This window comes from Pan paniscus, chromosome 12 (assembly GCF_029289425.2).
Source record: "Pan paniscus chromosome 12, NHGRI_mPanPan1-v2.0_pri, whole genome shotgun sequence".
In the NCBI taxonomy this organism is placed as follows: Eukaryota; Metazoa; Chordata; class Mammalia; order Primates; family Hominidae; genus Pan; species Pan paniscus.
The window spans coordinates 115,693,220-115,705,983 of NC_073261.2; the positions used below are offsets into that span (position 1 = coordinate 115,693,220).

A 12,764-nucleotide genomic window follows, 5' to 3' on the forward strand; every position below is an offset into this window, starting at 1 on the left:
CCAGTGCGCTTCCTTCCTTTTAATGGCTGAATAATATTTCCGTTGTATAGCATGGCACTTTTCGTTCATCCATTCGTCAAGTGATGAACATTTGAGTTATTTCAGCCTTTTGATTATGACGAATAATGTTGCTAAAACATACCTGTATGTGTTTTGTGTGGACATGTGTTTCATTTTCTTGGGTAGATGCCTAGGACTGGAATTTCTGGATCACATGGTAACTGTTGAATTATTTGAGGAGCTGTTGGACTGTTCTCTAAAGTGGTTGTACCATTTTACATTCCCAAAAGCCAGTGTTGGAGGGTTCCGATTTCTCCACCTCTTCACCAACACTTGTTATTCTCTGACTTTGATTCTAGCCAAGCCAGTGGGTATGAAGTTATTTCTCATTGTGGTTTTGATGGACATTTCTCTGATAACTAATGACGCTGAGCATCTTTTCATGTGCTTTATTGGCCATTTCTATGTCTTCCTTGGAGAAATGTCTACTCAGATCCTTTGTGCATTTTTAAATTGGTTCTTTTGTCTTTTTATTATTGAGTTGTAATCATTCCTTATACATTCTAGATACTAGTTCATTACCAGACATATCATTGCAAATATTTTATCCCACACTGTGTGTTGTCACTTCCTTGATGGTGCCCTTCGAAGCACAAAAGGTTTTAATTTGATGAATTCCAAATTGTCTATTTCTCTTCTGTTGTCCATTGGAAAGTTTTAAGTAGGGGAGAGGAGTGTGAACTAATTTAAACTTTTTCAAGAATCCATAAGAGTCTGCTTTGTGGAAAAAGAATTTTAAGATACCGTATTAGTCAGGATTCTCTAGAGGGACAGAACTAATAGGATATATATATAGAGAGAGAGAGAGAGAGAGACAGAGACAGAGAGAGAGACAGAGAGAGAGAGAGAGAGAGGAGTTTTTAAAATATTAACTCACATGATCACAAGGTCCAAAAATAGGCCATCTGCAGGCTGAGGAGTAAGAAGAGCCAGTCCGAGTCCCAAAACTGAAGAACTTGGAGTCTGATGTTTGAGGGCAGGAAGCATCCAGCATGGGAGACAGATGTAGGCTGGGAGACTAGGCCAGCCTGGCCTTTTCACGTTTTTTTCTACCTGCTTCATATTCTAGCCGTGCTGGCAGCTGATTAGCTGGTGCCCACCCAGATTAAGGGTGGGTCTGCCTTTCCCCACCCACTGACTCAAATGTTAATCTCCTTTGGCAACACCCTCACAGACACACCCAGGATCAATACTTTGCATCCTCCAATCCAATCAAGTTGACACTCTATATTAACCATCACAGATACCAAGAGTGAAAATACAAAGACCAATTAGAAACCCAAATCAAACTTGCTTAAACAATAAAGATGATTTCATATTTCAATAACTGGAATGTTCAGCTGAAGGACAGTCTTCAGACACTGATCAGGAATTGGCTCCATTTCTCCGTGACTGTTTCAGCTCTGCCCCGCTTCAGCTTCATCCCCACGTGGGTTTTCCTCATCTTGTGGGGTAGTTTCCAGGGACAACAGGGATCCATGCTTCTGCCCAAGCAAATGCCACTCTTCTAGCCATTGACCAAAGTCCAGAGCTTCACTCTGATTGGTTTATGTCACATGCTCACCCTGGAACAATCACTGTGGCCATGTGAATGCCATTGGCCACTTGGCTTAGTGGCTATTGTGGTGACAAACCCCTTCCTGAGCCAATAACTGTGGCAAGGGGGATAGAGTTCTGCCAGCTGGACAACGCTGCTAGAATCAACCCAGGGTTGCTACACAATGGGGAGGGGCAGCAGAACACTTGACAGGTGTCATCGGCCACAGACATGTAATCACGGAATGTAAGCTGCCCCCAGGGAAGGGGCATAACCTTGGGCACAGCAGCTCTTTTTAGCCAATGGAAGGACACAGCCATGAAGCAACAGCAGTCAACACTCCCCATGACTGGAGGTGTGAGTGTCTCCTCCTGAAGCAGAGTCTGGGCTACATACCACAGCATCCACTACAGTATGGAACCAACATTTTTGACTCTGAGATGGCTATCTGCCTACAGGAGGTTTACTGGAGTGTGCTCTTGGCAATGACGTCAACAAGGAGGTGGCAAAAATAAGGTTGGGTAAGAGAAGCTAAATCATAAAGCTGAATCATGATGTGGGTGCTTACAAGGGCCTCAGTGGACCCCCATAGGAAGCTTAAAGCTGGGAAGGGCCTTCAGGGTTGTCCCAAATTGAGAAAAGGAGGGCAGTCCTTTGTATCCCCAAATCTATCAATCATGGAATGTAAGCTGCCCCCAGGGAGGGAGTATAACCTTGGGCACAGCAGCTCTTTTTAGCCAATGGAAGGACACAGCCATGAAGCAATAGCAGTCAACACTCCCTATGACTGGAGGTGTGAGTGTCCCCTCCTGAAGTGGGGTCTGGGCTACACACCACAACATCCACTACAGTACGGCACCAACATTGTTGACTCTAAGGGGCTACTGCAAAAGTCCACATAGTCATTTGGAACCAAGGTGGTGGCAATTGTGAGAAAGTGGGAAAAATGTCAGCAGATTTTGAATATATTTTGGTGCTCAAATTATCAGAAATTGCCAAAGAATGTTGGGAGCTGGTGATGGAAAGAGAACCCAATGAGATTTGGGGCTTGAGCAATTGGATTGGTGGTGTCATTGATACAGATGACAGAGTGTTCGCTGAGCACCTAGGCACTGAATAGAGATTTATTTCCTTCTTCCTAACCCTCTCCCACTTTATTCTGAAGTTCATATGAGCCATAACAAGGATTGGAAGAAGTTTTCGAAGCAACTTCCTGGGAGTCCATGAATTAGCAGCAGTGAGAGGCTAGAGGCCTGACAAAGAATTGGGAAGCAGCTGCTATATCCCAAGCAGCAAATGCCAGTGTGGATGGAGAAGAGAGAGCTTCATTCTGTGGCAGGAGAGCTTGGCTGCTGACAATGAGACTGCACCCTTGGGATTTGTCCCTTGGATTCTTTAGCATCTGAGCTCTAACCTCTGAAACACAAGAAAAAATGAGCAAGGTGATTTGTCCAGGCCACCTCTACTTCTGGAGAAAGGAGTCATAGCAAATGATCCACCACTATCTAGTCCCTGAGTGGATTAATACAAACCACCCTGAAGACACTGGGGTACTCTAAGATTGGCCCCAGATAAGCCATGGGGATACAGCACAGAAAAACTGTCCATGGCCAATATCAAAGATGCAGCTGGAGACCAGGCATCATGGGAGGTTCACAAAGGGGAGGCCTTGTCTTGTCTGCAGGAAGCTGTGCTCACAGCTTGTCTCCTCAGACTTGCTAGAGAGGCAACAGCCATAACAAAGGCTCAGACCTCACTTTTGGAGTGGCCACCATATGTTTTGGTTTTAGCTTTGCCTAGAAGCCTTGCAAATTGTTTAGTAAAGACAGGCCAGAACATATACCCAAATGCTACTGCACCGATCCCAAGCTACCTGTTTGACTTATTAGATGGTATAGAGGGTGAAGATATTATCACTCTACTAAGTGCCTCCTTATCAATGAGTCCCACTAAGGAGCACGAGCCCACTTATCCCTGTTTGCAGTGCTACATTAAAAATCATTTATGAGGCCAGGCACGGTGGCTCACGCCTGTAATCCCAGCACTTTGGGAGGCTGAGGCGGGTGGATCACGAGGTCAGGAGATCGAGACAATCCTGGCTAACAAGGTGAAACCCCATCTCTACTAAAAATACAAAAAATTAGCCAGGCATCGTGGCGGGCGCCTGTAGTCTCAGCTACTCGGGAGGCTGAGGCAGGAGAATGGCATGAACCCGGGAGGCGGAGCTTGCAGTGAGCCTAGATCGCGCCACTGCACTCCAGCCTGGGCAACACAGCGAGACTCTGTCTCAAAAAAACAAAATAAATAAATAAATAAAAATCATTTATGGCTGGGTGCAGTAGCTCATGCCTGTAATCTCAACACTCTAGCAGGCCGAGATAGGCTGATCACTTGAGCCCAAGAGTTCAAGACAAGCCTGGACAACATGGTGAAACCCCATCTCTACAAAAATACAAAAATTAGCCGGGCATGGTGGTGCATGCTTGTAGTCCCAGCTACTCGGGAGGCTGAGGTGTGAGGATCACTTGAGCCCAGGAGGTTGAGGCTGTAGTAAGCCGTGATCATACCACTGCACTCCAGCCTGGGCAACAGACTCTGTCTCAAAAAAAATTTTTTTTTTAATTTTAAAAATCGTTTATATAAGGCTGGGTGTGGTGGCTCAAGCCTGTAATTCCAGAACTTTGAGAGGCTGAGGCGGGAGGATCACTTGAGCCCAGGAGTTCAAGACCAGCCTGGGTAACATAGTGAGGTCCTGTCTCTACAAAAAATAAAACATTAGCCGGGCATAGCGGCATGCGCCTGTGGTCACAATTACTTGGGAGCCTGAGGCAGGGGGATCACTTGAGCCTAGGAGGTCAAGGCTGCAGCAAGCCATAACTGCGTCACTGCACTCCAGTCTGGGTGACAGAATGAGACCCTATCTCAAAAAAAAATCATTTATTATTGCCCTTGGATAGAATCTTTAAATTCACAGAAACACTTACAACCCTATAGAAGGAGAAGTGCTGAATTGTCGAATTCTCCAACAATGCTTCCTCTTTCTAGATGTTTGCTCAGCATCAATTCAGATACCGCTGAATAGAAGGCAACACCCAACCACACAGCCAGAGGCCTCCTGGGTAAATCGCGGACTGCTCTCCTCTGACCCCTCTTTCTCCTGCCTCTACCCCTTGGCTTCACCGCAATTACTCATTTTTTAACACTCAAATGCTGGGTGCCTGTTGCCTATGTCAGGGGCACGCTGTTACTCCCTACACACAGGTAAAATTGATTAACCAAATCTTGCCCTCCACTGGCTTACCGTGCAACGGTAGAGACTGGAAGCAACAGACGAGGGTGAGCTTTGGAAGAGCTGATGAGGCCATGATTAATTTCAACTGAGAGGTAAGAGAGGAGGAAGGAAGGAGGTGGATTTCAGCTGGGCCATAAAGGATGGGCAATATTTCAACAACAGAAAAGTGAGAAGAAGGCATTCCAAATCTCCGAAGGCTGTTTTAAAACACGACCTGAAAATTCTGTGGCCATCTCCTCACTGGGAGGTAGAATCCACCCCCCTCCCCTTCGTCCTGGGCCCAACGACCTGCTTAACCAGGGTCAGTTTCCAAACCCAGGTCCTGAAGTGGCAGCTTCCTCTTCCTGACTCTTAGGATGCTCACTCTCAGAGCACAGCTTCCAGAGAGTGAAGATACCCCCAGCATCCATGAGAAGAGACCTCCGGGAGAAGCTTGTGTGGGTGTGCCGACCACTGGCCCCAGTTGAGGTCCCAGCCAACATCAGCTCCGACTTCCAGCCATGTGAGTGAACTGGCCCAGCTCCCTGGCTTCGGGCCACCCCAGCTGGTGGCACTGATACAGGAGGTAGAAAGAAATTATTTAGACAGATAGTGAGGACAAAAGAGTCCTTGACAGAACTTCCCTTCTAACAAAAAACAGCTCAAGAAATTATTTTTTTCCTAACGAAGAATAGCCTGAAAAATCCAACTACAGACACAGATAAACAAAGACAACTAGAAAAACTAGAAACTTACACGGGGGAATGCCAACGATGACATCTATAGAAACGAGGCTACCTGGGGGCTGGACATGTCCACCATGGAAGCTCCATCTTCCCCTTCTTTGTTAACACGTGTACAGTAAAAAAGAAATGGGCAACGTGACAATTCAGACTGAAAACACACCTATGATAAAATGCTGGGGTGGGGGTTGCCAGAAATGTACACCTTATACAAATGACACACTGGTCCTAATCAATTTCTCACGCCCTCTGTAGATCAGACACCGCCTCCCCAGTGACTCAACTATAAAACACCCCACATTTAACCACAGATCAACAATCCATTTTTCCGGGACCCCCTTCTATAACAGAGAGCTATTCTCTCTCTTTGATCTATTAAACTTCCGCTCTTAACCTAACTCTTTGTGGGTCCACGTCTTTAATCTCCATGACCATGAGACAACGAACCACGGGTATTACCCCAGACAACGAGGCCACTTCACTATGCCAAGAACACCTCTGGACTTCAGTGTCTCCCTCGGTAAAGTGAGACTAGTCATATCTAACTGCAGGGCTGCTGTGAGGATTAAACGAAACACAACACATGGTGGCCCCATCTAATAGAGACCAGCAGGACAAACCTGCAGACCAGCAGAGGCGGGCTTCTTGGATCACTGCAACAAGAGAGGGCACCTCAGAGGACCCATGGGGCAACTCTAACCAAGCCAGCCAACAGGATTACCATAGGGTGTTGGAGAAGGGAAGGATGTAGGTAAGATTTAAATAAAGCAGTGTTTTAATAGGCTCAAAGCAAAACACAACTGTGTATAAAGGAATTACGGTCAGACCTGGGCTACGAAGTGGATGGAGGTTCCTCTTTCCTTGGAAATGATGAAGTTAAGACAAATGTGCAATATTGTGTCCAGAAAGCCCTGGGTTGGAAATCAAGGCAGCTTCTCAGTGTTAAGATGACTCAGGTCCTTCAGACAAAAGAAGGATGTTCCATTCTTACTCTATCTCAAATAGCACAGTTTATAACAGTCTGTGCTTTTTCAGGAAGAAGATTTTTCAGCACTATAACTTTTTGTTGATTAACAAAAGCAGTTTTAGCAGGTTCACAGATGTAAATATGTGGAGCCTGGCATATGGTGAACATTCGGTAATAGTTTCCCCATCCCCACCTCACTCATCTCTTCTCTCTCACTTTCAGGCTCAGCAACTTCTCCTGCTCACTCCCTATCAAGGAAAAGTCCCATAATGTATCCACCATGGCTAATGCACCCGGTAAGTAGAGGAAACCCCCAGAGTAGGAGCCTCCATCTGTTCACAACAGCCAAAAGGTGAAAACAACCCAAGCGTCCACTAACAGACAGATGGATAAACAAAATGAGGTCTAGTCATATGATGGAATGTGACTCTGCTTTAAGAAGGAAGGAAATTGACACATGCCACAGCATGAATGGACCTTGAAGATGTTAGGCTAAGTAAAATCAATCACTCACAAAAGGACAGTACTGTAGGATTCTACTTACATGAGATGTCTAGAGTAGTTAAATTTATAAAGACAGAAAGTAGGATGACAGTTGCCAGGGGTCAGGGGGAGGGGGAATGAGGAGTTGGCATTTAATGGGGATAGAGTTTCAGTTTGGGGTGATAAAAAGCTCTGGAGATGAAGGTTGTACAACGATGTGAGCGCATTTAATGCCACGGAACTGTACACTTAAAAACAGTTAAAGGCCAGGCATGGTGGCTCACGCCTATAATCCCAGCACTTTGGGAGGCTGAGGTGGGTGGATCACCTGAGGTCAGGAGTTTGAGACCAGCCTGACCAACATGGCAAACCCCCGTCTCCACTAAAAAAAATACAAAATTAGCTAGGCACGGTGGCATAAGACTGTAATCCCAGCTACTCAAGAGGCTGAGGAAGAAGAATCGCTTGAACCCAGGAGGCAGAGGTTGTAGTGAGTCGAGATAGTGCAATTGCACTCCAGCCTGGGCAACAAGAGCAAAACTCCATCTCAAAAATAAATAAATAAATAAATAAATAAATAAATAAATAAATAAATGGTTAAAGTGAGCTGGGCACAGTGGCTCCTGCCTGTAATCCCAACACTTTGGGAGGCTGAGGTGGGCAGATCACTTGAGGCCGGGAGTTGAGACCAGCCTGGGCAAAATAGTAAAACCCCATCTCTACAAAAAAAAAATACAGAAATTAGTCAGGTGTGTTGTGGCTTTCATCTGTAGTCCAGCTGTTTGGGAGGCTGAGGTGGTAAGATTGCTTGACACTAGGAGGTTGAGGCTGCAGTGAGCTATGATCACACCACTGTACTCCAGCCTGGGTGACAGAGTGAGACCCTGTCTCAAAAAAAAAAAAAAGTTAAAGTGGTAAATTTTATTTTATGTTATGTGCATTTTATCAGTATTTTTAAAAGGCTTCATCTGCCTATCCCCACTGAAAATAAGACTCTACTCTACCTGTGATCCGAACCTCAGAATGAATGAGAAAGTCCAGAGAGGAGCACTGTGTGCCTCCTGAGCACCCCTAGGAAGAGGCACATGTCCCCTGTCGGATCCACCCTGTTCATTCTGTGGGTACGTTAGCCCAGATTCTTCACCCTGAGAACATTAAGCCCTGTATTAGTCAAAGTCAAGCTAAACTCCTGTGGCAAGTTTTTCCAAAATACAATGGCTAAAACTATAGAATCTTCTCTCTAAAGTAACAGCTACATGGTGAGCCATCCAGGTTGGAGGGTGGCACTGATCTTCCCGGTCATTCTAGACTTGGGTTCCTTCCCTGTCACTGCTCCAGTGTCCCCAAGGGCCCTGTGGGGGTCTGCATGGTAGGAGCTGGGGTGCCCCAAGTCCAACAATTCCGCCTGGTGGAAGAGGAACAGGACCTGGCTACGCAGTTGGGATTATCACCTCCTCTCCCATTCCATTGGCAAGGCCTTGGGCGCCCACCGGGGGAGCTGTGTGGTGAAGTGTGGCAGGCAGTATATACCTGGCTGCAGTTCTGCGACTGTGGAGGAATTTCCAGAATCTGCAACTTTGATTTTGATTGCTTGCAGTCTCTTCCACAAGCCCTAAAACAAGAGTCACTCTCAACTCTGGTGCTTGGGGACAGTTCTTTGTTCTAACCCAGAAAGATGACCTGAGTGACTAGAACTCAGAATAGGCACCTGGGAGTCCCTTAATTAGACACAGGGGGTTTGCAGCCATAGTTCTACCTGCCGTGTTGTAACAGTGTCACCATCAGCTGCTGAGGCAGGGCAAGTGACTTGCTGCTAATAACATAAAGTACTCATGTCTGCAAACCACTTACTCTTTTAACTAAATTAGAGAGTAATCAAGGTTAGCCTTTTAATAACATCACTTTCACTCATGAAAAACCATACAAGCTTCCTGAGTGGAATAAAAAGGGAGAGTGATCCTAGTGGGCTGGAGCAGCCACGGGTGTTTGTGTGTGCGTCGGCAAAGAATGACAAAGGTGAAGGATTGCAGTAGTCAAAGAAATCTCACAGGAGGCAGTAGGTTTTAGGGGAAAGAGCTTGAATGTGGGCATCAAGGAACTTGGGTTCTGGCTTTTGATATGTCATTAACTAAGTTGAATGAGGACATTCCTTGAAAGCCTATACTGTGCCAAGCACATGCCCAGTGTGGGTCTTGGGCAGGCCACATGACATCTCTCCCTTGCCCATCGCCTCCACCCTCTGCCCCCAACAAAACAGAATGTTGAATTGATGTCCTCTGAGACTTTCTTCAGCTCTGCTACAACCTGATTCTAGGAAGTAGAAGCTCACCCTCTGATCTTGGGAAGCAAAATAACTGTGGAAAAAAGGAAGGCTGTACAAAGAAAAAAATCCCAGTCACATATGTGGTCTTCCTGGCAAGAGGGCATGACTTGAGTCCAATCGCAAGAAAATTTCAGATAAACCTAAATGAAAAATGCTGTATTTTTAAAAGTGGGGAGGTGGAATTGTGTGCTTCCAAAGTGTCCATGCCAAAAAAAAAAAAAAAAAAAGCACAAAAAGGGCATGAAAATGTTCCAAATGAATAGAGGCTGAAGAGACAAGATAATTTAACCCAACACCTGACTCTAGGCTGGAGCCTGTAAAAAAGAGAGGAAAATGGTGTTTTGAAAAAAAAAATGATACAGGCCGGGCATGGTGGCCCACGCCTATAATCCCAGCACTTTGGGAGGTCGAGACGGGTGGATCACCCTGAGGCTGGGAGTTCGAGACCAGCCTGTCCAACATGATGAAAACCCTCTCTACTAAAAAAATTTTAAAAATTAGCCGGACATGGTGGTGGGTGCCTGTAATCCCAGCTACTTGGGAGGCTGAGGCAGGAGAATAGCCTGAACCCGGGAGGCAAAGGTTGCAGTGAGCCCAGATTGCACCACTGCACTCCAGCCTGGGCAACAAGAGTGAAACTCCATCTCAAAAAAAAAAGACAAATATGATTTCTCTTATATGAAGTACCTATATTAGCCAAATTCATAAAGAAAGAAAGTTGAATAGAGGTGACCAAGGGCTGGGGACAGCAGGGAAGGGGGAGTTACTGCTTAATGGGTACAGAGGTTCTGTTTAAGGTGACAAAAAAGGTCTAGAGATGATTAGTGGGGATGGTTCTACAACACTGTGAATGTATTTAATGCCACTCAATTGTACACTTAAAAATGGATGCTGTCCAGGCGCAGTAGCTCATGCCTGTAATCTCGGCACCTTGGGAGGCCGAGGCAGGCGGATCACATGAGGTCAGGAGTTCGAGACCAGCCTGGCCAATGTGGTGAAACCCCGTCTCTACTAAAAATACAAAATTAGCTGGGCAATGGTGATGTGCACCTGTAGTCCCAGCTACTCGGGAGGCTGAAGCAGGAGAATCGCTTGAGCCCAAGAGGTGGAGGTTGCAGTGAGCCGAGATTGCGCCACTGCACTCCAGCCTGGGCAACAGAGCAAGACTGTCTCAAAAAAAAAAAGTAAAAGGGGGTGTTACAGCTTATTTAGAATTTGTCTAGCAGATTTTCCAGCTTTTACTGGAAGCCCCCTCACCCCCAAAAATGTGTGAAATGGAAAACTGCATGTATATTTTACCACAGTGAAGAAACAAAAAAAAGAAGTTATTCCTCTGGGCTCCACTGTACCAGGGGCTTCTCTTTGTCAGAGCATGAGGAATACCGCAGTGTAACGTGCCTCTCTGTTGGCTGTGTGCTCCCTGGGACCAGTGACTGTGCCTGAGACAGTTGCTCGTATAATTAGGTTGTTAATGTGCATTTGGTTTTAATGAAAAAAGAAATGAGCAACACGCCCTGGTGCATTTCCGGAAGCCTGTGCATTTCCAGAAGGCTGTGCATTTCCAGAAGCCTGTGCATTTCCGGAGGCCTGTGCATTTCCAGAAGCCTGTGCATTTCCGGAAGCCTGTGCCTGTACAGTGGGCTTCACAGGGGTGTGTGCCTCGTGCAGCTGCGCATTCAGCCCACGGTCCAGAGCAGCCAGTGACCTGGGATATTTAGCAGGGAGTTATGATCTGGCCTCTGTTTTCTCCACGAGGATCAGCCCTGAGGCCAACTGGGACAGAGACCACACAGCACACAAAGGGCACTGGCAGTGTGGGCCACCGCAGTTCGAGGGTTCTGTTCCAAGCAGGATTGCTGCCCAAACACAGCAGGCCTGGAGAGGCTGCGATCAACTCACAACCCTGAGAAAACAAACTCGATCGTGAGTGCGTTGTGGAAGCTGTGATGTCTGTGGCCCATGGGGACAAAGTTAACTGTCTTAACGTAAAGACAAATGAAGGGGCCCTCTTCTGGTAAGAGAATTAAATTCCTCCATCCAGGGAGGAAAAGCATGACTTTCCAGGCTGAGAGGAAAAGGAAGGACTTCGCTGTAATCCAGTCAGCAACAGCAGCAAATTTAAGGGGGGAAATGTGGCAAATGCAGGAAAGGGGTCAGAAAAACAAACAGCATTCATTGCCCCTCAGGCACCCTTCAGGGAAAGCAGACAGGCCGGGAGGCACAGGCTCGCAGTCCACTGCCCTTTGCTGTGAATCCCAAACAGCCCTGCGACCACCGGTTGGGCTTCCCACGCACCTTCACATTCAGGAGGAGCTGCCCGGGGTACCAAGCTGAGGATTTCTGTCCCGGGACAAGCAGCCTCCCTGGGGAAAATCAATGCTGGCATGTGGTTTCCAGGAGAGGCCCCCGTGACTTCAGAGGGCTGCTGTGCCTCTGAGTTCAGTTTGCCTGAAAAATCTTCCAAACGCAGCTCTAGTGCCACTTCCTCCAGGAAGCCCACCAGCCGGCCCCCACCACTCCTGGACCCCTGCCTAAGAATACTTATGCCTTACACACTACAATATGGAGAAATTACTAATACAAAAACAAAATGTCCGAGTCCACTCCAAACATAGGAGGGAGAATCAAGGCGGAAAGATACAGTGGTCTTAACTTGTGCTTGAAAGATTTTACTTTTAGGTCGGCCGTGGTGGCTCACGACTGTAATCCTAGCATTTTGGGAGGCCGAAGCAGGCGGATCACCTGAGGTCGGGAGTTCGAGACCAGCCTGGCCAATATGGAGAAACCCTGTCTCTGCTAAAAATACAAAAATTAGCCGGGCGTGGTGACATGCACCTGTCATCCCAGCTTCTCGGGAAGCTGAGGCAAGAGAATCGCTTGAACCCGGGAGGCAGAGGTTGCAGTGAGCCAAGACCCGGCCTTTGCACTCCAGCCTGGGCAACAAGGGCAAAACTCCATCTCAAAAAAAAACAAAAAAATTTTTACTTTTGCCGGGCGTGGTGGCCCATGCCTGTGATCCCAGCACTTTGGGAGGCCGAGGCAGGAGGCTCACTGCAGCCCAGGAGTTCAAGGCTGCAGTGAACTGTATCATGCCACTGCTCGCCAGCCTGCCCCACAAACATATTTTATTTTCACTTTTGCATCTTTTACAAAGCTCACACCCACGTGAGCGCATTGCCAGCCCCCTCGCCCCCCAGGACAAAGTGGAGACCCTGTCAGCGAGGAGGCTACCGCTTAAGTCCCTGGGGTTCTCCAGAGAAGGAGGAGAAGGCTCTGCAGAGCCATGCGCCCTGGACGGAAGAACTTTCAAAAGTAATTCAACAAAATAGAAACTTGTCGAATTACATTGCAGACAGCGCGTGCGGAGCAAATGTGTGTCC

The 12,764-nt window shown here is 47.0% G+C and overlaps 1 non-coding gene across 1 annotated transcript; it reads left to right on the forward strand.

Annotated features, from left to right (window-relative positions):
- The first annotated feature begins 10,576 nt into the window (after positions 1-10,576).
- Positions 10,577-10,637, forward strand: LOC112438966 (U7 small nuclear RNA). Its single transcript, XR_003027277.1, has one exon. It is a non-coding gene; the product is annotated as a U7 small nuclear RNA (small nuclear RNA).
- The last annotated feature ends 2,127 nt before the right edge of the window (positions 10,638-12,764 follow it).